This window comes from Leucoraja erinacea, chromosome 3 (assembly GCF_028641065.1).
Source record: "Leucoraja erinacea ecotype New England chromosome 3, Leri_hhj_1, whole genome shotgun sequence".
NCBI classification, from domain to species: domain Eukaryota; kingdom Metazoa; phylum Chordata; class Chondrichthyes; order Rajiformes; family Rajidae; genus Leucoraja; species Leucoraja erinaceus.
Genome location: NC_073379.1, coordinates 87,237,033 through 87,261,269, shown reverse-complemented (window position 1 = coordinate 87,261,269; position 24,237 = coordinate 87,237,033). Strand labels below are relative to the sequence as shown.

The 24,237-nt window shown below is 41.7% G+C and overlaps 1 protein-coding gene across 7 annotated transcripts in view; it reads left to right on the top strand.

Annotated features, from left to right (window-relative positions):
* Positions 1 to 20,775, top strand: part of prr16 (proline rich 16) — a 242,775-nt gene extending 222,000 nt beyond the window's left edge. For 5 of the 7 annotated variants that reach the window (XM_055633140.1, XM_055633146.1, XM_055633145.1 and 2 more), the window contains 2 exons: positions 16,945 to 17,157; positions 19,006 to 20,775. The gene's annotated coding sequence lies outside the window, so the exon portion shown is untranslated. The remainder of the gene's footprint in view (positions 1 to 16,944; positions 17,158 to 19,005) is intronic. The other 2 variants (XM_055633142.1, XM_055633141.1) reach the window with 2 other exon arrangements.
* Positions 20,776 to 24,237: the final 3,462 nt, after the last annotated feature.

Here is a 24,237-nt window from a genome sequence, read left to right as displayed (position 1 = left end):
GTGTTCATGGAGTGATACAAAGATTGTTAGATAGAAAGTTAAGAGAAGAATACCGAATTTACAATGAGATAAAGCCAGATTAATTGTTATGGCAGAGCACATGCCAATATAAAAAATATGGGGAGAAGGCCATCTGGACCAGTGGGTTTACGAGAGAGATTCACCGTATGTTAAGATCTTGGCTGATCTAATTTAGTGCCATTTTCCACCATTCCATTTTCCTTCATGGCAAGAAACCTATCCATCTCTTTTTTTTCAATGAATTCAATGACTGAGTCTCCACAAAATGCTAGAGTAACTCAACCGGACAGGCAGCGTCTCTGGAGAGAAGAAATAGGTGACGTTTCGGGTCGAGATCTTTCCTCTGAAGAAGAATCTCGACCCGAAACATCACCCATTCCTTCTCTCCAGAGATGCTGCCTGTCCCGCTGAGTTACTCCAGCATTTTGTGTCTATCTTCGGTTTAAACCAGCATCTGCAGTTTCTTCCTCCACACCGAGTCTCCCCAGACTTTCAGAGTTGAGTATAATGAAGGACAATACGAATTTCTCTCCCCTGGAAGGAAGAATGAAAGGGCTAGTTGTTATTGAAATGGAATGCGATGAGAAAATGTTGTGGCAGAAGTTATAGCTCCCTGAAGTAGATTGAACGGTCAAGAAGACACATGGTATGCTTGACTTCATCAGGCATGGCATTGAATATGTCAGGAAGTTATGTTGTGGCATTATAAACATCTGGTTAAAAGGTCATAAGCGATCGGAGCATTCTGATCGGACCGTTCAGCCCATCAAGTCTACTCCGCCTTTCAATCATGGATGATCTATACTGCCTTCTCCCCATAACACCTGACACCCGTACTAATCAAGAATCTATCTATCTCTGCTTTATAAGTATCCATTGACAGCCTCCACATGCAAAGAATTCCACAGATTCACCACCCTCTGATTAAATAAATTCCTCCTCATCTCCTTCTTAAAGGATTGCCCTTTAATTGAGGCTATGACCTCTAGTCCTAGACTCTCCACTAGTGGAAACAACCTCTCCACATCCACTCTGTCCACGCCTTTCACTATTCTGTGACCGCTCTGGACAGGTACCCTCGCTGGAGTTTAGAAGAATGAGGGGGGACCTCATTGAAACATACAGAGTAGTGAAAGGCCTGGATAGAGTGGATATACAACGTGAAGAGTAGTGGCCCCAGCACCAAGCCCTGCAGAACCCACTTAGACTGGCTGCATTTGGAATATTATGGGCAATTCTGGTTACTTCATTACAGAAAGGATGTGGAGGCTTTGGGAGGGTGCAGAAGAGATTTCCCAGAATGTTGCCTGGATTAGTGGGTGTAGAGCAGTAAAGAGCGGTTGGACAAGTATAGCTTGATTTCTTTGACAAGTCAGATGCTGAGGAGAGACCTGGCAGAGGCATTTAAAATTATGAGAGGCATACTGTAGATAGTGTAGAATATTTTTCCTAAGGTGGAAATATCATTGAGTGAATGGATTTAAGGTGAGAGGGGTTCATTTTAAAGGAGATTTGCAGGGCAGGATTTTAGAGGCATTTAGGCATGTCAATATGCAGGGAATATACCAAAATGGATCATGCACAGAGAGAATGGAGTGGTTTAATTGAACATCATGTTTGACACAGATATTGTGGGCTGAAGGGGCTGTTCCTGAGCTGCACTGTTCTATTTGCTGTGCTGTGTGTTTCCAGCATTTTCTATTTTTATTTCAGCTTTCCAGTATCCTTGAAGTAAGCATGCAGGTACAGCAGGCAGTGAAGAAAGCGAATGGCATGTTGGCCTTTATAACAAGAGGAATCGAATATAGGAGCAAGGCGGTCCTTCTGCAGTTGTACAGAGCCCTAGTGAGACCACACCTGGATATTGTGTACAGTTTTGGTCCCCTAATTTGAGGAAGGACATTCTTGCTATTGAGGGAGTGCAGCGTAGGTTTACAAGGTTAATTCCCAGGATGGCAGGACTGGCATATGCTGAGAGAATGGAGCAGCTGGGCTTGTACACTCTGGTGTTTCGAAAGATGAGAGGGGATCTCATTGAAACATATAGGATTGTTAAGGGTTTGGACATGCTAGTGGCAGGAAACATGTTCCCGATGTTGGGGGAGTCCAGAACCAGGGGCCACAGTTTTAAGAATAAGGAGTAAGCCATTTAGAACGGAGATGAGGAAACACTTTTTCTCACGGAGAGTGGTGAGTCTGTGGAATTCTCTGCCCCAGAGGGCGGTGGAGGGGGTTCTCTGGATGCTTTCAAGAGAGAGCTAGATAGGGCTCTTAAAAATAGCGGAGTCAGGAGATATGTGGTGAAGGCAGGAACGGGGTACTGATTGGGGATGATCAGCCATGATCACATTGAATGGCGGTGCTGGCTCGAAGGGCCGAATGCCCTACTCCTGCGTCTATTGTCTATAGTCTTTTGTCTATTGTCTATTGTCTATCTGCAGTTTTCTTTTTTGTTTCTATCTGTCTGGGTAACTGTATTGAGTGGTAATTGTACTCTGCTGTGAATGCTGTTGTTGCTTCAATTTGTTTAGCATGACCCTCTACCTCAGGCTATATTCTGCTCTTCAATTATCTCAACCTGGCTGCTTCACAAATGATTTTCCATTTAACCAATTCTTTAACGTCAAAATATTGGATCAAAAATAAAGACTGAAGAATGATGTTTAGAAAAAAGAATGAATTACACTCCAGTCTTTTATTATAATCGAGTCCTTCAATCTCTAATTCTGCTTCATAAGAAGAATATAGATTAATTTAGACATACTGTGCGGAAACAGGCCATTAGGCCCACCGAGTTGGCACCGACCATCGATCCAAGCACATTAACACTATCCTACACACAATAGGGACAATTTACACATACACCAATACCTGTACGTCTTTGGAGTTTGGGACAAAACCGCAGATCTCAGAGAAATCCCACATGGTCCATGGGGAGAACGTACAAATTCCCCACAGACAGCACCTGTAGCCAGGATCGAACCAGGTCTCTGGTGCTGCAAGCGCTGGATAGCAAAAACTCTCCCGCTGTGCCACGGTGCCATCCTGTATTCAAAAGAATGAATTTTATTCTAAACCCCTTTGATACTGGTGAAGTTAATTACAGCACCTTTTATACCATGGTCTTCAACATTGATGACAAACCTATTACTAGGCACTTTATCAAACTCTATTTTTAAGTTGACAGACATCACTATTTCCAACACAAAGATTCTTTACCTTTACTAATGTAGCACTATCTGTATCCATCTGTACCTCAACCTAACAGAACTGAAACCCTGATTCATGATTGACTACAACAATGCCACACGGGTCAATCTCCTGTAGTTTAGAAACTACAGATCGCCAAACGATTATTGCCTGGGTTGCCGATTGGATTAAATACTGTTTTTCACCTTTGCTGACCAACAAAGACATTTCAAATGTTCAACCTTCTGTTTAAATCTATTCATAGCCTATTCTATAATTCTGCATCTATACAAGACAATAATTGTTCTTTGCCATCTCCATATAATGGTAAAAATGGTAAAAATGGTTACATGGTAAATGGTAGGGAATTGAAGAATACAGTTGAACAGAGGGATCTGGGTATAACCGTGCATAGTTCCTTGAAGGTGGAATCTCATATAGATAGGGTGGTAAAGAAAGCTTTTGGTATGCTGGCCTTTAGAAATCAGAGCATTGAGTATAGAAGCTGGGATGTAATGTTAAAATTGTACAAGGCATTGGTGAGACCAAATCTGGAGTATGGGGTACAATTTTGGTCGCCAAATTATAGGAAGGATGTCAACAAAATAGAGAGAGTACAGAAGAGATTTACTAGAATGTTGCCTGGGTTTCAACAACTAAGTTACAGAGATAGGTTGAATAAGTTAGGTCTTTATTCTCTGGAGCGCAGAAGGTTAAGGGGGGACCTGATAGAGGTCTTTAAAATGATGAGAGGGATAGACAGAGTTGATGTGGACAAGCTTTTCCCTTTGAGAATAGGGAAGATTCAAACAAGAGGACATGACTTCAGAATTAAGGGACAGAAGTTTAGGGGTAATATGAGGGGGAACTTCTTTACGCAGAGAGTGGTGGCGGTGTGGAATGAGCTCCCAGTGGAAGTGGTGGAGGCAGGTTCATTAGTATCATTTAAAAATAAATTGGATAGGCATATGGATGAGAAGGGAATGGAGGGTTATGGTACGAGTGCAGGCAGGTGGGACTAAGGGGAAAAAAAAAAAATTTGTTCGGCATGGACTTGTAGGGCCGAGATGGCCTGTTTCCGTGCTGTAATTGTTATATGTTATATGTTATATGTTATAATGAGCAGTAATGTGTAAACCTAGTTTATGGTGCTGCACATTATTCTCCACTTAAGAAAACAGAAATTTGAATATAATTACATGTTTGTGTTGACTGTAAGCTGGTAGAAAGCAGTAAAGCAATCACTTGAACCTTCACAGACATTGTTTTTATTTTTACTTTGCACGGTTCTTGCAGGAGATGTACGATTATTGTTTTAGGAAAGGATTGCAGATGTTTGTAAAATCAAAGATAGACACAAAAAGCTGGAGTAACTCAGCAGGTCAGACAGCATCTCTGGAGAAAATGAATAGGTGACATTGCCGGGTCAAGTCCCTTCTTCAGACTGAGAGTCGGGGGAAAGGGACATGTGAGGTACAGACGATGTAGAGAGAACTAGAACAAATGAATGAAAGATATTCAAAAAAAGTAGAGTTGGAGGGCAGGAGGAATCACGGAGGGGGAGCAGCAAGAGACGGCGTCGCAGAACTCTCACTGGAGAGAGGAGGAAAATTTCTTCAAGGTAGATATACCTTGAGAAGATTTCACAGTGAAACAGACAAAATGTGTAGGAACGAACTGCAGTTGCTTCCCTTTTCCCTTTCCCTCTCTTCATCCCCCCCACCACGCCCCCTCGATACTCCTGTTTTTTTAGAGGCAATGTTTCCCCATTCTTCCTTCAACAATCATATGTTTAGTTTAGTTTGTTTTTTTGGTGTATGCTAACCAGTCAGGGGAAAGACAATGCATCATTACAATCAAACCATTCACAATGTACAGATACATACATAGATACATTGAAAATAGGTGCAGGAGTAGGCCATTCGGACCTTCGAGCCAGCATGATCATGGCTGATCATCCACAATCAGTTCACCATTCCTGCCTTATAGACAATAGACAATAGACAAAAGGTGCTGGAGTAGGCCATTTGGCCCTTTCAGCCAGCACCGCCATTCAATCTTATCATGGCTGATCATCCCCAATCAGTACCCCGTTCCTGCCTTCTCCCATATCTCCTGACTCTGCTATCTTTAAGAGCCCTATCAAGTTCTCTCTTGAAAGTATCCAGAGAACCAGCCTCCACCGCCCTCTGAGACAGAGAATTCCACAGACTCACAACTCTCTGTGTGAAAAAGTGTTTCCTCATCTCTGTTCTAAATGCCTTACCCTTTATTCTTAAACTGTGGCCCCTGGTTCTGGACTCCCCCAACATCAGGAGCATGTTTCCTGCCACTAGCGTGTCCAAACCCTTAATAATTTTACGTTTCAATAAGATACCCTCTCATCCTAATTTCCAGAGTATACAAGCCCCGCCGCTCCAATCTCTCAGTATATGACAGCCCTGCCATCCCGGGAATTAACCTTGTAAACCTACCCTGCACTCCCTCAATAGGAAGAATTTCCTTCATCAAATTAGGAGACCAAAACTGCACACAATACTCCAGGCGTGGTCTCACTATGGCCCTGTACAGAAGGACCTCTTTGTTCCTGTACTCAACTCCCCTTGTTATGAAAGCCAACATGCCATTTGCTTTCTTCACTGCCTGCTGTACCTGCATGCTTACTTTCATTGACTGATGAACAAGGACCTCCAGATCCCGTTGTACTTCCCCTTTTCCTAACTTGACAACATTTAGATAATCTGCCTTCCTGTTTTTGTTACCAAAGTGGATAACCTAACATTTATCCACATTAAATTGCATCTGCCATGCATCTCCCCACTCACCCAACTTGTCCAAGTCATCCTGCATTCTCATAGCCTCCTCCTCACAATTCACACTGCCACCCAGCTTTGTGTCATCTGCAAATTTGCTAATATTACTTAGAATCCCGTCATCTAAATCAATATATTTACAATATACAATGAGATCATGGCTGATCATCCATATCCACAATCCACACCCCATATCCCTTGATTCCACTAGCCCTAAGAGCTCTATCTATCTCACTGTTGAATACAACCAGTGAATCGGCCACCACTGCCTTCTGAGGCAGAGAATTCCACAAATTCATATCTCTGGGTGGAATAGTTTTTCCTCGTCTCAGTTCTATATGGCCTACCCCTTATTCTTAAACTGTGGCCCCTGGTTCTGGACTCCTCCAACATCAGGAATATGTTGTCCAATCCCATAGCGTGTCCAATCCCATAATAATTTTATGTGTTTCTATAAGATATCCTCCCATCCTTCTAAATTCCAATGAATACACATCCAGTCATCCCATTCATTCATCATATGACAGTCCCTCCATCCCGGGAATTAACCTCGTGAACCTACACTGCACTCCCTCAATAGCAAGAAAGTCCATCCTCAAATTTGGAGACCAAAACTGTACACAAAACTCCAGGTGTGGTCTCAACAGGACCCTGCACAACTGCAGAAGGACCTCCTTACTCCTATACTCAAATCCTCTTATTATGAAGTCCAACATGCCATTAGCTTTCTTCACTGCCTGCTCTACCTGCACGATAAAGGGAATAACGTGAATAACGTTTTGTGCAAGATAAGACCAGTAAAGTCCGATCAAAGTTATAGCTTATTTCTTCCCCCATATGCTGTGGACATTTTTGCACCGCCCTTTAATATATTCTTATATCCTACCATCCACTTTAAGAGGCATAGACTGGAGCTCCTCAAATCTATTGTGAAAATAAAGCTCGATTTGCACTTATTCAGTAGATATTGTGACTTCCTGATAATCTTTTCAGTGAATTAATTATATCTGCAGTATGGTGACTTGTGATGCAGACAACATGTCAGCCAATTAATGCACAAACAAAATTCTGTAAACTGAAGTGTGAATGTGACCAGATACAGAAAAATGGCAAAATATCAGGTCGAGACCAAGAAGGGTCTCAACCCGAAATGTTGCCCATTTCCTTCACTCCATAGATGCTGCCTCACCCACAATTTCTCCAGCATTTTTGTGTACCTTGGTAATGTTGATGGTCATGTTACATTTTGGAAAAGACACTCTGGATAATTCTCTAACTCTTCTTCAAAACAGTAACGAGCCATCTTTGCATCCATCTATAGAAACGTATGTGGTCTCAGTTAGAGCTTCAAGTAAAAGATAACACCAGTATTCCCTCAACATCGGAGTAACCAAACACAGAGTGGGAATCGCTTTGACAATTACCAATGTCCTGTCCATGGGGGTGAAGCTGAACTTTCGGTTGCCTGCTACTTACACATACCACTTCCATTCTAGTCTACCTGTCTGTGGCTCCTGCACTGTTACGAGAAGGGCCAGTGTAAGCTTGAGGGAACAGCATCTCACTTCCCATCTGGGGACATTGTGGCCTTTTGGACTCAATTCTCCAACTTTAACTAATTTGCTTTGTATGTGTCCAATTTATCATTCTGAAGAAGGATCCCAAATTGTTTCCTTTTCCACAGATGCTGGTGGGCTTGCTGGGTGTTTCTATTTTCAGATTTTATTGCAACACGTTTGTCAATGCTACACAGGTGTGTCAGTGCAGAAATCATTCACCAAACTGCTCCAGCTACTACTCTACCAGCTCTGTCTCTTTAAAAATAGCTTAAAGAAAGAATAACAGAGTTAAGATCAATCAATCAACCTTTATTGTCATCTTGCAAGCAACAGTTGTTACAGTGCAAAATGAAAAGACGTTTCCCAGTGAATAGCGGAGCATCGCACATGAAATTTAAAAGACTTCACGCATAATAACACTAAAAAACAATCCAGTCCCTGATGGAACAGTATAAATAGTTAAAAGCAGGTAAAAAAACACAATGTTAAAATACAATATACCAATCATAAAAAATGTCCGGGGCAGCTGATTTGAGTGGCCAGTGCCAGTATTAAAGTGTCCGTGCCAGCCGCAGAGTCAAGTCAAGTGACTGTGGGTGCAGAGTGACTGTTTAGCAGCCTCACAGCCTGTGGTAGGAAGCTGTTTAGCAGCCTCGTAGTCCGGGCTTTGATGCTTCGATATCTCTTGCCTGATGGCAGGAGATCCAGGTGTGTGTGGAGGGGGTGCAGTTTGTCCTTGGCAATTCTCTGTGCTTTCTTCAGACAGCGGCTCTGGAACAGTTCTTGTACCGAGGGTAGGGAGACGCCAATGATCCTCTCTGCTCCCCTCACTACCCTCTGCAGAGCCTTCCTGTCCGAGCAGTTGCAGGTGCAGTACCACGTATTTATGCAGTACGTGAGTACAGACTCCACCGTGCCCCTGTAGAAAGTCCTGAGGATGTTGGTGGGGAGTGAGGCCTGTTTTAGTTTCCTCAGGAAGTGCAGTCGCTGATGGGCCCGTTTGACGGTCCCAGTGGTGTTCCTGGACCAGGTGAGGCTGTCCGTAATTTGCACACCGAGGAACTTTATGCTCTCCACTCTCTCCACTGCAGTGCCACTAATGTTGAGCGGTGTATGCTTTGGCTGCGCCCTCCTGAAGTCGACAACCATCTCCTTAGTTTTGTCGATATTCAATTCTAGGTTATTTTTGCCGCACCAGTCCACCAGTTGTTCTACTTCCTCCCTGTACATTGTTTCGTCATCTCCACTGATGAGTCCCACCACTGTAGTGTCGTCCGCGAATTTTATGATTTTATTTTCCCTGAATCTGGCAGCACAGTCATGTGTGAGCAGTGTGAACAACAGCGGGCTGAGCACACAGGCTTGAGGGGAGCCGGTGCTCAGCGTGATCGAGCCTGAAGTGTTGCCAAGATTTCAAGTCTTCAACCTTAGACTCACAGAAATTGTCTACACTGATTAAAGTAAGATAACTTTTAGCATTTAAGTTCCCAGAAACCTCCAGTTTCCACAAAATGGATATGTAAAATAAGCTAGAAACAAAGAACTGCAGATGCTAGTTTATATCAAAGATAGGCACAAACAGGCTGGAGTAACTCCACGGGTCATGCAACATCTCTGGAGAAAACGAATGGGTGGTGTTTTGGGTCAGGACCCACTTTCGGAAAAAGGGTGTTGACTCGAACATCACCCATCCCTTTTCTCTAGTGATGCTGCCTCACCCGTTGAGTTACTCTAGCACTTTGTATTTATCATAAGTAAAATAAAGATCAATTTCTGATCTGGGCTGCCTATTTTTTTAGTGGATGTTTTGTATCATCAAAGGGTATCAAAGGATACCCTCTTTGGTTAAATAGGAAATCATATTTGGATTAAATTCATCTGATTTGGTTTAATGTTAAAGCACTTGTTTTTGAACTAGCTGCACTTACATGTGTCCAGGATAGGAAGCAACATGCAAGGTTTCGACTTCCTCTCTGAATTTCAAATGGTGTCACATCATTATGGGGGTATTTAAAGAAGCCCTGCTGGCTACAGATCTCCCAGTGCTATTACGCTGCAGTTTGGCACTCATGTTGATGCTCTAATGCAGGCTGGACCTGATAATAATTAACTTACTACAGCTCCAACTGTACTATCTGCAAGTCTTGCCTTCAACCAACAGTTAACTTCCAAAACCAAGATCTTCAAAACCAAAATATTTTGAAGGCATGGTGTGGTTAGAAGTTGGAAGCATGGTGCAAATTAAAAAATGAACTATTTATTTTAAATTCAGATTTTTTCAGTTAGTTGGAGTAAGGTGAATGGAGAAACACATTTTTTGGGGGTTACAGCAAAAAAAAAGAGAAGCTCTCTGATACTGAATAATAATTTCAAAATAGTTAAATTAAAATATTTGGGAATCTTTGATCATTATTTTAACTTTAATATTGTAATTACTTTTGTGAATTTTTGTTTAAATCCCCTTTATTCCTTTGTTCCTCTGTCCTTTGTTCCCTAAGGATTTAGCAGCACCTACTCAAAGAACAGCAAAATTAAACCCTGTAGGAATGACAATAATATTTATGCATTGTACTTAAGTAGAGTATCCAAGCTAAATGCTACAGAATGGCAAACGGATATAATTGAATCAAAACAAAATTCCAACTGTTCCATTGTCAAGTTTCTCTTCCATCCAGGAATATATTTCAGATAATTGTCTGTTGGGGAAGTAACTAATTTTGCAGTGACTACCTTTATAATATCATATTCACAGCACTCTTCAGACAAAATCAGTCTGAAGAAGGATGCTGATCCAAAACATCACTGACCTATTCTCTCCACAAATGATGCATGACCCTCTGATTTACTCCATCACTTTGTGTTTTCCTGAATATTCCACCATCTGCAATTCCTTGTATCTACCTGTATATCCTGCTTGCCAATTTTCAGTTCAAAGTAGGACATAAAGTGCAGGAGTAACTCAATGGGTCAGGTAGCATCTCTGGAGAACATGAATAGGTGATGTTTCGGGTCTCGAGCCAAAATGTCACCTATCCATGTTCTCCAGAGATGCTGCCTGGAGTAACCTGCTGAGTTACTCCAGAATTTTATGCCCTTTTTTTATAAACTAACATCTGCAGTTCCTTCTTTCTTCAGTTAAAAGTAATTAGGCTGCTTATCGTTTGAGAGCTTCTTTCATATTTATCTATCCATTTTATTCAACACAATGACATGGATTGAATTCAAGACATGGTCATGTGAAAATGTGGTTACAGTTTATGTAATGTAGAACATTCCTGCCATTGTTTTGCATGTAGTAGAAATATTTTTATTTGACTTGGGCTTGTGTCGCCCATTGTATACCGTGACACTTGAAACAAGTCTAATTATGAATGTTAATTAGCATCACATGTGGAGCAATTAGTAATTGAAAAAATGTTTCCATGTAAGGCAGAGTTTTTCAGCAATACCCATCTGCATTCCATCTGAATGGGTTCAGTAATGAAAGAATGGAATGTCTGCCCTGAGTAAGTCAGGCAGTAAGCATTTACTAATCCCATTAAGTTAGCAAAGCCCACCCGTATGCAGATGTGATTTTGTTTTAATGCGTGAGGTTGTCTGTGTGTGGAGTCTCGGCCAGTGAAACAAAACAGAGACAGTGATATTAATAAAAGGCCATGCTGATGCTTGTTGCAGATTACATAGCTCCGCATCGCAACTTCAACAAGGCAAGGAATAGTTCAATTATAAATGCCAGTTAGAGATTGCAACTAGCAAACAGATTTGATCCTTGATTATAGTCAAATCTGGAATCAGGATAATCAGATGAGCCAGGCTCTACTTAGCTCTGGAGCCGGTCCAACCTGGTTCTCAGCAGGCATCAGCATCAACAAGCTAAATGTCAGCCACAACTCTTCGACTGGTAACAGTTGCAAAAGAACACACAAGCTCTGCCATCTGGCTATTTGTAAAGACTGCGGTATACCATTGTTGAGATCTCTCGGCCAATATTTTTATGGGCAATGTGATTAAATTGTTCTATAAAATTCACTGCTAAATAAAATGTGAATTTCCTAATGTGAATGATGGGAATTTTAATCACATGCATCATTGCGTGTGTTATACCTTATTCATAGAGGCTACTGAGCAGACAGCACTGACATGGATAATTACGTAACACACTTATCATCATTGCCAAAACATTAAAAACATAAACAATACCATGAAATGATATGTGGCCCGACCTAGAAAAAAACAAGCCTTAAAAAAGAAAGAAAAAAAAAAACTAGAAACAAGGACCTACAGATGCTGGTTTTGCTAAGAAAGACACAAAGTGCTGGAGTAACTCAGCAGATCAGGCAGCATTTCTGGAGAACATGGATAGGTTTTAGGTCGGGACCTTTCCTCACATTGAAAGTAGGGGAGGTGGAAAGAATGCCCAGAGGAAGGAGAGCAGGACAAAATGTGGCAGGAGATAGGTTGGCACAGGTGAGGGGATTTTGATAGGCAGATGGTTGGAATAAAGGCCAGATATTAAATCTGAAGGTGTGAGACAGAATGATTGAAAACAAACTGCTGGAGTAACTCAGTGGTTCGAACAGCACCTGGGGAAGCAAAGAGGTATCCATTAGGACTATGACTCCATAGACAGATATGAGCAGATGGAGCTATCATTGATGAAGTATCTTGGTCGATGTGAATCAGTTGGACCAAAGGGCCTGTATCCATGTTGTATGGCTCCGTGACTCTATGACTGAAATTTTGATACATGAGACCTCCCTCCAGATATGCCTCATGCTGACCAGCAGTTCCATGCCAAACTTGGAGCTCTCTTGCTCTTGCTGTGGCCTCTCTCTCCCACAGGTGTAATGTGTGTTGTTAAAGTTGGGTTACCATGGAAACTGCAGCAGCAATTGGAAAGTGTCAATAGGAGCTGTTGGAAATAAATAAAGGAGGCATGCAGGATCATGCAATGCACTGTAGCTGCATGATGTGGGAGCAGGTGGACCCCTTGGTAGTTCCTAGTGACCACATCTGTAACAAGTGTTGGTTGATCGAAGAATTTGGGCTCAAAGTTGGTGACGTGGAGTCTGAGCTTCAAATGCTCTGGCACCAGGGATGGGGAGAATTACCTAGATGCTCTGTGTCAGGAGGTAGTCACCCGTGAGATTAACTGCTTCCAATTTGGTCTGTGGTCACGAGAAGGAAGGTGTGACAGCAAGTGAGGCAAATAAGGGGATCCAAGAGGTGGTGCGAGAAGAGCCTCAGCCATGAGCTTGTCTAGCAGGTCAGAGATTCTTGCTTCATGTGCAGATGAGTGTGGGGGCTGTAGGAAGGATGAGAAAACTAACCATGACACCATGGATCAAGGAGCTATTCAAGAGGGGAGAGAGAAGAGACATCTGGATTGTATAGTTGGGGAATAAAGGTACTAGCACGGACAGAAGATTGGTTGACTGGTAGAAGGCAGAGAGCGGAATAAAGGGGGCCTTTTCATGTTGGCTGCCGGTGACTAATGGTGTTCCGCAGCGGTCAGTGTTGGGTTCGCTACTTTTCTTGTTTTATGTTCATGATTTGTGGCTTTGTGGCCAAATTTGTGGATGATACGAATCTAGGTGGAGGGGCAGGTTGTGTTGAGGAGGCAGGGATGCTGCAGAAGGACGGGCAGGTTCAAAGGTTCAAAGGTTATTTCATTGGTCACATACACCTAGGTGTAGTGAAATGCTTCTTGCCAATGCAGCACAGAAAGAAAGAATACAGACATAACAGTAATAAGAGATTTAAACATAAAAAACATCCCCCCACAATGATTCCCATTATGAGGGAAGGCACAATGTCCAGTCCCCATCCCATAGTCGGGCCTATTAAGGCCTCCACAGTTGCCTTTACGGAGGCCTGATGTTCCAGGCCGTTCTCGCCAGGTGATGGTACTCCGAGTCGGGAGAACCCTCTCAGCGGCTTGGGACACCTGGAACGGCCGCTTCCTTACCGGAGACCGCGGCTTCCGAAGCCAATAAGGCCGCGCCGGATGGAGCTCCACCACTGGCGATCTCGGCGAGAGATCCCAGGCTCCCGATGTTTAAGGAGAGCGACGCCGCCCGTGGTTGGCCGCTCCACAGACCCGCAGCTCCACGATGTTTTTCTCGGCGGTCTTCAGCTCGCCGGAGCTCCAGCGCGGCGCCCCGGGCAAGGCATCGCCCACTCCACAATCGCGCTCCAGAGCTGTGCCGCTGCCGAAACCGAGGTACTGGGTGGTCCCCCCAGGAAACGCCGCTCCAGGCCCGCTGGTAGGCCGCGAGGACGGGTAGAAAGTGCAGCCTGGAGAAAAGCTGCCTCTCCGACCTGATAAGTAGTTTCCCCCTTTCTCCCCCCCGCCCCCCACATACAAAAGACTAGAACTCCAAAAACAAAACACTAAAACTCACTAAAAATAAAAAAAGAGTGAAAGACGAACAGCTGCGGGCTGGGCAGCCATACCACACAGGACGGCGCCCCCTTATGTTTGGAGAGTGGGGAAATAAGTGGCAAATGGAATACAGCGTAGCAAAGTGTAGTCATGCACTTTAATAGAAGGAATAAAGGTGTGGACAACTTTCCCAATGGGGAGAAGTATTCAGAAATTGGAGTTGCAGGGAAACTTGGGAGTGTTGGTACAGATTTTAGGCCCCATATCTGAGGAAGGAGCAAAGGATCTCCTGGCTTTGGAGTGGGTCCAGAAGAGGTTTACGAGATGATCCCGGGGATGATTGGGTTAACGTATAAGGAGTGTTTGAAGGCTCTGGGCCTGTATTCGCTGGATTTTAGCAGGATGAGGGGATATCATCCTGCTAAAGACCCAGATAGAGTGGATATGGAAATTATGCTTCCAGTAATGAGAGAGTCTGCGACGAGAGGGCACAGTCTCAGAATAATAGGGCGTACCTTCAAAATGGAGAAAAGGAGGAATTTCTTTAGCCAGAGGGTGGCAAATCTGTAGAATTCATTGCCACAGATGGTTGTGGAGGCATTGGGCATTTTAAGGCAGAGATTGATCGGTTCTTGATTAGGAAGGACTTTTAAAGTTACGGGGAGAAAGCAGGAGAATGGAGAGGGGAAAATAGACCAGCCATGATTGAATGGTGGAGTAGATGGGCTGAATGGCCAAATTCTGTTCCTACTGTATGTCTTACATACCTTTAAGTGCTCACCTTTCATTGACAGATATATTGGAATTGTTAGAAGCTGTTTTCAATTCAGACTGTTCTCATGAATATTTGCACGGATTTCGTGTAAGCTCCACACGCAGATATCCTTATGCATCTTTCTGGGTTTAAAATACCTAATCCTATTTCAAACAATATATTTCCCAATGCCATGTGTTTCGTGGGACACTTAAGTTAGCATTAGAATAGTGGTTTAATGATGGTTCCGAGTAACTCAAAATTGTTTAGATGGTTTAGAGTAACAGTAAATGCCAATGCCAATCCAATTTTGAAATGGAGTACAATGTGCTGGAATGACTCTGCAATATGTTTATCTTTACAAACTTGAAATTGCCAACACTTTCCCTGCTCGAATCACATGTTACAATTTTACAGGATTTTGGTTTTAGGCCACATTTTGAGTATTGTATGAAATTCTTATATTTTATTACAGGAAGGAGCTGGGGACTTTGGAGATGGTGCAGAACTTGTTTACTAGAATGCTCTTTGGATTAAGAGGGTATTCGCTGTAAGGAAATGTTAGACAAACACAGACAGTTTTCTCTGGAGCACTGTAGACTAATGCCCCTGTCCCACTTAGGAAACCTGAACAGAAACCTCTGGAGACTTTGCGCCCCGCCCAAGGTTTCCGTGCGGTTCCCGGTGGTTGCAGGTGGTTGCCGGAGGTTGCAGGTTGTGGAAGCAGGTAGGGAGACAAAAACCTCCGGGAACCGCACGGAAACCTTGGGTGGGGTGCAAAGTCTCCCGAGGTTCCCATTCAGGTTTCCAAAGTGGGACAGGGGCATAAGGAGAGACATAGATAGAGTAGAAAGTCAGGACCTTTATTTCCAGGATGGAAATATCAACAAACAGAGGACATAATTTTAAGATGAGAGGGCAAAATTTAAAGGAGATATATAGGACAATTTTTTACACAGCGGGTGGAAGCTGCCAATGGTGGTGATAGAGGAGCTTTTAAGAGTTTTTAGGTAGGCACATGGATGTGCAGAGCAAGGAGGAATGTGTAACATGTGTGGACAGAGGGGATTAGTTTAACTAGGCATTATCATCAGCAGAGGACTGTGGACCGAAGGGCCTGTTCCTGTGCTGTACCACTCCGTCTTCTACGGCAAATGTAAATTATATTAATACCATAACTACTCACACTTACAATTTAGTATATTGTATATATAATATCTGGATTTGATCTCCTTCATTTTCCATCATCACACATAATGTGTTTTGATCATCAATTGCATGTAAGTCATTTTGAAGCTTTCAGCTACATATCAAAATAGTGCTGCTCTAATTAAAATGCTCCTGACTCTGCTCGGTCACACACAAACCATGCAATTATTTTCAAAGCTAAAACGTTTTGTGTAGCACTTCAAGTCTCCCTACTCTGTTCCAAAATCATATTATTGGGTAGCATTGGGGCTCAGCTGCTGAGATAATTTATTATGTACCATTACAGCCTAATCTAAATAATGCATTTCATAAACATCTAGACATCAAAGGGACATTTCCACTTTTCATTATTTGATGCAAAATTACAGGTGCTATTTTTGTAATTGTGATTTTCCAAATCCTAGCAGATAAACCAGGATCTCCTGCTGATTATATTTTGTGGAAAGTTTTAAAAGTATTTTACAGCTCTGTATTAATTTTCTTAAGTATTGCTGACTTACACATCTCGGTGGACACTAGATTGTAATTGAGCCGGGGGGTCACACCCCGCGATTGACCAAAACTGAGCAACAGACCTCGTAGCATTGTTCCATAAGCAGATGACCACAGGAAGTGGTTCTGCCCGCACATGGCAAATATGAAAATATGTTTAGGAAGGAGCTGCAGATGGTGGTTTAAACCGAAGATAGACATAAAAAGCTGGAATAACTCAGCGGGACTCAGCGGGACAGGCAGCACGTCTGGAGAGAAGGAATGGGTGACGTTTCAGGTCGAAACATCTCGACCTGAAACATCTCCCATTCCTTCTCTCCAGAGAGGCTGTCTATCCTGCTGAGTCACTCCAGCTTTTTGTGTCTATCTTCGGTAAAAATGTGTTTGATTGGTTGATTAATTGAATGAATGAAATAGTAAGGATATAGGCCCTTTGGCTCACTAAGTCCACGTCAATTATCGATCACATGTTCAAACTCGTTCTATGTTATCTCATTCTTGCATCTACTCCCTACACACCAGGGGGCAAATTATAGAGGCAAGTTAACCTACAAACCTGCACATCTTAGGACAATGGAAGGCAACCAGAGCACTTCAGGGAAACCCAGGTGGTCACATGGAGAACGAGCAAACTCCACACAGACAGCAACTGAGGTGAAGATCAAAACCGGGACTCTGATGCTGTGAGGCGTTGGAGAGACTTGCATGAGTCTCCCTCCCTCATTCCATGTACAAGTGAGTCCTGAATGTTGACCTATTTTCCTAAATGTTGTGTCTTTATTTATAAATTTATGTTCCCATTGTCTAAGAATCTTAGACCAGCAGAAAATAAAAGATTAATTCCTTACAAAATCTTTGGGGACAACTGCCCTTTTTTTCTTATTCACAGGATGTATGCTTCACAGACAAGCATAGACTTAATTCACAGACATTAAGGCTCACAGTTTAAGCCTTGGAGCACTAGTAAGATTCTGGGGAACCTGTACCATTTCAAGGCCAGTATATCCTATTGATAGTATGGTTTTGTACAGCCTCTGCAAAATCCAGTGCTCTTTTATATTCTAGCCTTGTAGCAACAAAGAGTAGAATTCCATTGTCTTGTGCTTGTTGGTTCATTTGTGTTGCTGGTTGTACAAACAGAAGCAGAGCTATTTAAAGCAGTACCTCTCAACTAATGTCCATACCACAGGCTTCTTTCAGGTCTTACATTTACATCTGTGTTTATATGCACTGAGGTTGGTGATGTCTACTGCATTTAGTGATCTATGTACATGATTCCCTGCATCCTGAGTACTGGAGTTCCTAGATTTCCATCATTTAAGAAAATAATTGGAGCTTTTGCTCCATCCAACTTGGACACCTGCCTCGACTGTAATCCTCGACTCATTGACTTCATTTATCAATGTCTCTTTGTAATTTTATGTTGTAGTTCTCAGTACTTACAAAACCACCAATCTTTATGGGTTTGGCAAGCTTGGATAAATGGCCCTTCATTGATTTATTTAAGTCGTTAATAAATATGGTGGATAGTTGGGACTCCAGCAAAGATTCTTGTCAGACAATACGAGGCACTTCATCTATTTCACATACATCCCCATTATCCCTACTCTTTGTCTTCTATTGCTTAATCAATCTACCAACCAGGTCAATAATGTGCTTTCTGTTCCATTGATCCTAATTTAAACTAACATTTGCTCATGCGGCATCTTCTCAGCCATGTAACCAATATCCCTAGTTGTTAACTGTACACCATTACATTTGCACAGTCAAAAAAATAAAGACCTATCAACCTTTACAAATCCTTCTGTCTCTCTCCCATCAGCTCATATTTTCCCCAGGTCAACATAACCCTTCAAAATGTCCTTAGTTCGGGAGCAGGCATACTAAATAGGAACATTGCAATCATTTTTATTGAAGTGCCAGAGCTCCGCAAATTGTTTCCTTTCAGGCAATTATAGAGATCCGTTCAGAATGCTTCAATTTAATTTGCCTTTACAACTATCTCAGGAACTGCACACCAAACTATAATTATTCATGTTTTACCTCACATTCTCCTTTGATGTATTGAGTTGAAGTCTAGGGAGGAGTTGCTTTAGGATACAGGGGCTCAGCACAGAAAACATTGTTTGGTCGATTGTTTGCTTCTAACCCCGGGTTCAATGAATGAGGAGATGACAAACCTGCTGTGATGAGCATAGAAAAAATGATCATCTATTAAGATTACACCTTTATCGTTGTTGCAGGCTGTTAAACAAATATGGAAATCCATGAAAAAAGACAAAGTGCTGGAGCTACTCAGTGTGCCATGCAGCATCCCAAGAGAATGCAATTCAGGTCGGGATCCCTCCCCACCCAAGGCGTTGCCTGTCCATGTTTTCCAGGGATGCTGCCTGGTCTGGAGTTGCTCCAGCACTTAGGGTCATTTTTTGTAAACCAACATCTGCAGTTCCTTGTGTCTCCAAGAAATCCATGAATATGTTACCACAATTGTATTAATTCTTGTCCTTGTCTTTACTGTGCTAACCAATTCATTGCTTAAAGTTTGATTTGACTACAATTGTAATTTATTTTCTCTTCCTTTAGCTCCTTAGGACTGGAAAGAAATATAAACATTTTGAAGATATGTCAGTTATTTCTAGCTTGGTCAAAGCTGCACTGTGACTTCAATGAAAATCCTGACCTACAACGAGCAGAGTACAGCAGCTGACCCTGTGGAATCGCAGTATCATCGCCAGTGTGATCTGGATCAAATCATCTCTAGCCACTCTCTGCATAGCCCGAAGCTTAATCTGAGCAACTGCCTCAATCCACCGTTCAATTTGCTTCAAATCATAACAAAAGCCTGAAGTAAAGCTCTCAGATTGTTTTTGTCCCCTTTTCTTCATTTCTGTCACCTTGAGAAGATCAGTGCTAATATAATCAGTTCCCGGAACACTAATCTCCACAATTTCTTAGAAAACTAATCCAGCCTTCTCATTCCTTGAGTAAATAAAATGACATCAAATTGCTAAAGCTATTAACGTTAAATAAAAACTGCAAAGGCCAGTTGATATATTTTTTTATCCCGCGTGGAACAGAGGATATGTTTACATGAGAGTGAATCAAATTGTGTGTCGAAAATAAAAGGTGACAGATGCAGTTTACTGTTCATAGGAAGGGATAATTTCTCCTGTCATCTTGCATCTCGAACGGACAGCGAACAGAAGAAGAAATGTCGATGGCAAATGCGACGTAATACCATCCCCTCCCCATGTCCCACCCCCTTGCCTCCATCACACCAGGCGAACGTTCAAGAACATAAACCTTTTGCCGTCACTCAGTTGCTGCATCTCCATGCTCTTCTAGTATTTGCACTGTCACTTTCATTCCAGGCGATGTTGTGTGTAGTTACTTGCACAGATGACCTCTTGAGATCTGCAGTCTGGCATGCAGAATCTTGTAGGGGTTTACCAACATAAAGAATATGATTTGCACTTGAGTTCAATTCCAGTGGGTGATATCCATATATATTTAAAAAAAAAAAAAATGTCCGTCATTCCTTCTCCTCCTTTATGAAATGGAAAGGAACCTCAAAGCCGCACAATGGACATTGGAACAAATTACATTATCTACCCGCGTATCACAAACCAGATCATATGTGGTACATGAAACAATTGATGATATGGGACAAAAATCCATCGATGTTTTTAAAAAGAAACTTTAACATTTTCCTAGTAACATGGAATGCAATTGTTATTTTAAATGGAATTGAGTGGCTTTATACAACTAACGGAGCCAGGAATCGGAAAGGATGCACAGCTATCAACGAGCGAAGCACTTTAGTCACATTTTTTAGTTTTGTATTTTTATAGCCAACATCACCTACCCTTGTTTGGCAGTCACAAGAAGACTTCAATGTTATTCATCATGCTAATCTTTATGTGTTATTATTTGCAAGCAGATAACTGTTTTACATTTAATAAATAAAACCTAAGAAAGTAATGTATAGATTTTAAATAGGAGGCTGCAAGATATATTTCTTCTATTCATAAAAAATGCAAACAATGTATTTTGTAATTATTAGAGTTTTGAAATTTAAAAAGGTTATTTTATTATTAAAGGCCTGCTTTATGATATTAGTTAAACGCCAAGTAACAGAAAGAACAATTTTCATACACTTTCTTAAATCAGGACTGCTTGTCATAAAAAAGAATAAGAAAATTATTAAAAACATAATATCTATATATCACTTTATATGAGTAATCAGAAATACTGTTACCAGATATTATTCATCTTTTGGTTGCTGCATATACATTTCTCCATGTTAATCAAGGTAACCCAACATTACTTGGTTTGCAATAAAACTAGTACAAAGGGAATGTTTGCGAGTTGGATTCTTTCAGACATTTAATCTGAGTGAGGTTTATCTACAATCTGATTGTGTTTATAGAAATAATCCATGTACGTTATGTGTAATCAACAAAATATCTGATCACGTAATAGACTGAGAAGAACTTGACATTCTAATGTTTGTTTTGTGCAAGTAGGAAGGGGAAACGAAGCCCAACTTGTTCTCAACATTAATTTCTAACTTGAAAATAACAAGATGTTTTTCAGGATCTCCTGCATAGTGAGAGCAGGGTCAAATATCTGCCTTAGACCTGGTCTGGGAAATTGGACATTGGAGCCTGGGTCACTGGTTACTGTCAAGTCAAGTTTATTCGTCACATACACATACGAGATGTGCAGTGAAATGAAAAGTGGCAATGCTCGCGGACTTTGTGCAAAAAGATAAACAACCTAACAAACTACAAACAGAATGGAACAGAATCACATATTCTGCAGCCTAAAGATGACTCCACGAGTGCACAGCCCATGCTCCTATCTCAATCTCACCCTCCTGCACACCCATTCACCATGACTACTACAATCACGCTGGGTCTATTCAAAGGTAAGTGGCTCAGTGCAGCATTGTATTAAATGGAAAAGCTGCCTGAGGAGGATTGATAAATTTCGGCAGCTCATGGAAGTAATTCAATTAAGTGCACACCAGCTATCAGGCAGCCTATTTGGGCATGGACTGTCTCTGCACAATTGGCTATGTGCCCGTACCTGGATCATAATTAATTTTTAGGTCAATATTTGAGGCACCTGTAGATGCAAGGCAAATATATTTACTGTACATGAATTGAGTAATATAATTATAGACACTTTTATCAAGAATACATTTAAGATCTTGTTATATAAATTTTTAAAGAGGAAATCACTCCCGAAATAAGCAGGTTTCATTCTGTTTTACAAATATCTCATAAATCACCCAGAAATTAATCAGCCTATTATTTTAACAGAATTACATTCCACTTGAAAAAAGCTACTCACATGCACATATCAGAGCATATAATCTTCTGTACAATTAACTGTAGCAATATTGGTATTAATTGATGGACATGAAAATTGATTTTATTAAAAAATAATCTTATGAATAAATTAATTAATGGCATAAAGATACAGCATGGAAACAGGGCCTTTTGCCTAATAAGTCCACACTGACCACCGATCACCCATTCACACTAGTTTTTAGGTTATCCCACTTTCTCAACCGCTCCCTATACACTGGAGGCAATTTACAGACAATTTACAATTAACAAACAAACGTGCACATCTTTGGGATGTGGGAAGAAACCAAGGCACCCAGAGGAAACCTACACAGTCACAGGAGACCGTGTAACTCCACACAGACAGCACCAGAAATCAGAATTTTACCCGGGTCCATGGCGCAGTGAGCCAGCAGCGAAACCAGGTGTGTACCACTGTGCTGCCATTCAGGATGGCATCATACTATCAAAGTACTATTTTCTTGCTCAAATTAAGAATCATGTTCTCTCAGCATGGTGGCCCTAAATGTATATTTACTCTAGCATAGAATTCCATAAGAAGACGTTTGTAAGTTAAATGTAAATATTTACATTATTTTTGTAGTATTGGGACCAGTAATAGACCTGTGAGTGCAGTTTTCAGAAGCAGATCTGGTATTTCGCGAAAGCTAGATATTTAATCCCAATGATTGGAAGGGTCGAAATTTCAGATGCATGTGTGAAGACAGAGACACATAACCTCCGTCAAAAACAGAGTGCTGGAGGAGCTCAGCACGCCAGACACTATCTGGTAGAAAAAGGACAGACTAAGGTTTCAGATGATTCTTCTTCAGTCTGTTAGAATAAAGGGGAGAAAACTGGGAGAGAAGCGAGGGGAAAGGTCAGGGCAAGAATGAGCATGTTATAGGTGAAATTCAGGTGAGGAGGAATAATTGGCTTAAGGGTATTGATTTAGGCCATTTGGAAAAATGGGCTGAAAGATGGCAGATGGAGTTTAATGCTGATAAATGTGAGATGCTACACCTTGGCAGGACAAATCAAAATAGGACGTACATGGTAAATGGTAGGGAATTGAAGAATACAGTTGAACAGAGGGATCTGGGTATAACCGTGCATAGTTCCTTGAAGGTGGAATCTCATATAGATAGGGTGGTAAAGAAAGCTTTTGGTATGCTAGCCTTTATAAATCAGAGCGTTGAGTCTAGAAGCTGGGATGTAATGTTAAAATTGTACAAGGCATTGGTGAGACCAAATCTGGAATATGGTGTACAATTTTGGTCGCCCAATTATAGGAAGGATGTCAACAAAATAGAGAGAGTACAGAGGAGATTTACTAGAATGTTGCCTGGGTTTCAACAACTAAGTTACAGAGATAGGTTGAATAAGTTAGGTCTTTATTCTCTGGAGCGCAGAAGGTTAAGGGGGGACTTGATAGAGGTCTTTAAAATGATGAGAGGGATAGACAGAGTTGATGTAGACAAGCTTTTCCCTTTGAGAATAGGGAAGATTCAAACAAGAGGACATGACTTCAGAATTAAGGGACAGAAGTTTAGGGGTTACATGAAGGGGAACTTCTTTACTCAGAGAGTGGTAGCGGTGTGGAATGAGCTTCCAGTGGAAGTGGTGGAGGCAGGTTCATTGGTATCATTTAAAAATAAATTGGATAGGCATATGGATGAGAAGGGAATGGAGGGTTATGGTATGAGTGCAGGCAGGTGGGACTAAGGGGAAAAAAAAGTTGTTCGGCACGGACTTGTAGGGCCGAGATGGCCTGTTTCCGTGCTGTAATTGTTATATGGTTATATGTTATATGGTTATATGGGTAGAGATAGTAACCAGGGATGGTAGTTAAGTCGAGACAAAAGGTTGTAAATATTAAATCTGGTAAGAAAGAAGATGGGGAGCTACAGTGCCTTCCATAATGTTTGTGATGAAGACCCATAATTTATTTATTTGCCTCTGTAGTGGCAATTTGGCCTGTTTTGCATGTCATTGATGATGGCATGTGCCTTTAAATTTTAGACTGCCCGTTATATTGTGGGTGGGATTTATGACGTGTTTTGGGGCGTGTTTGGAGCTTAGATGCTTGTGCAGAAGTTTAGTTTTTAGATTAGTTTGGAGAGACGATGGGGAAGGTTAACCCTTCTACCATGCGGGCCATGCGGGCCATGCGGGCCACATGCCAGATCTTGCCAGTGTTACAGAGACACAAGGAGTGTTCTAATGTCTAAAGTAATAAGCTGGAGTTCGAACAAGATTGTAGTAACGAGTCGGAAGAAACTTGGATGTGTCTTACTGTTTTCTATCAACAATAAAGTATTTATTCATCAAAAGACTGTGTTTTTAAGCCATATCTGAGAAGAATCTCTGAAGATCACTATGTGCTCACTCGCATGCATTTAAAAGACACTGCTTTCCACCATTCTCAACCAAATAGCGGCTAGGGTGCTAATTACCTGAA